The sequence below is a fragment of the Acyrthosiphon pisum genome, chromosome X (genome assembly GCF_005508785.2).
Source record: "Acyrthosiphon pisum isolate AL4f chromosome X, pea_aphid_22Mar2018_4r6ur, whole genome shotgun sequence".
Lineage (NCBI taxonomy): Eukaryota > Metazoa > Arthropoda > Insecta > Hemiptera > Aphididae > Acyrthosiphon > Acyrthosiphon pisum.
Genome location: NC_042493.1, coordinates 124,029,363 through 124,029,762, shown reverse-complemented (window position 1 = coordinate 124,029,762; position 400 = coordinate 124,029,363).

Below are 400 nucleotides of genomic sequence, written 5' to 3'. Positions count from 1 at the left end.
TCGTACAACTGTAAACATATTTAAAAACAGTTTTAAAAGATATTTAAATTAGAATTAAACTTGTACATATAATATATTACTGTCGAACATTTTCGACAAGTGAACGGTATAGGTATGCATATTATTTTTTCATTATTAATATTCTTACAATTTGAATTATATCGTATTTGAATTTGTATATATTTTAAATCGTGTGTTCTTTAAATGCGTCGGTTTTACGAGAGGGCCTGATCGCGGACAACGAGGCGACCTGCTTATCGTCGTCGCGTCGTGGGAAATGTACACATTTTCTCGTCCAAGACTGAAATTGCCTTCCCGCACGAGCCACACATACTACTTTCTGTCGTGACTATGCGTTCATCGACCACGGCAAAGGTATTGCAGGGATCTATACAACAAC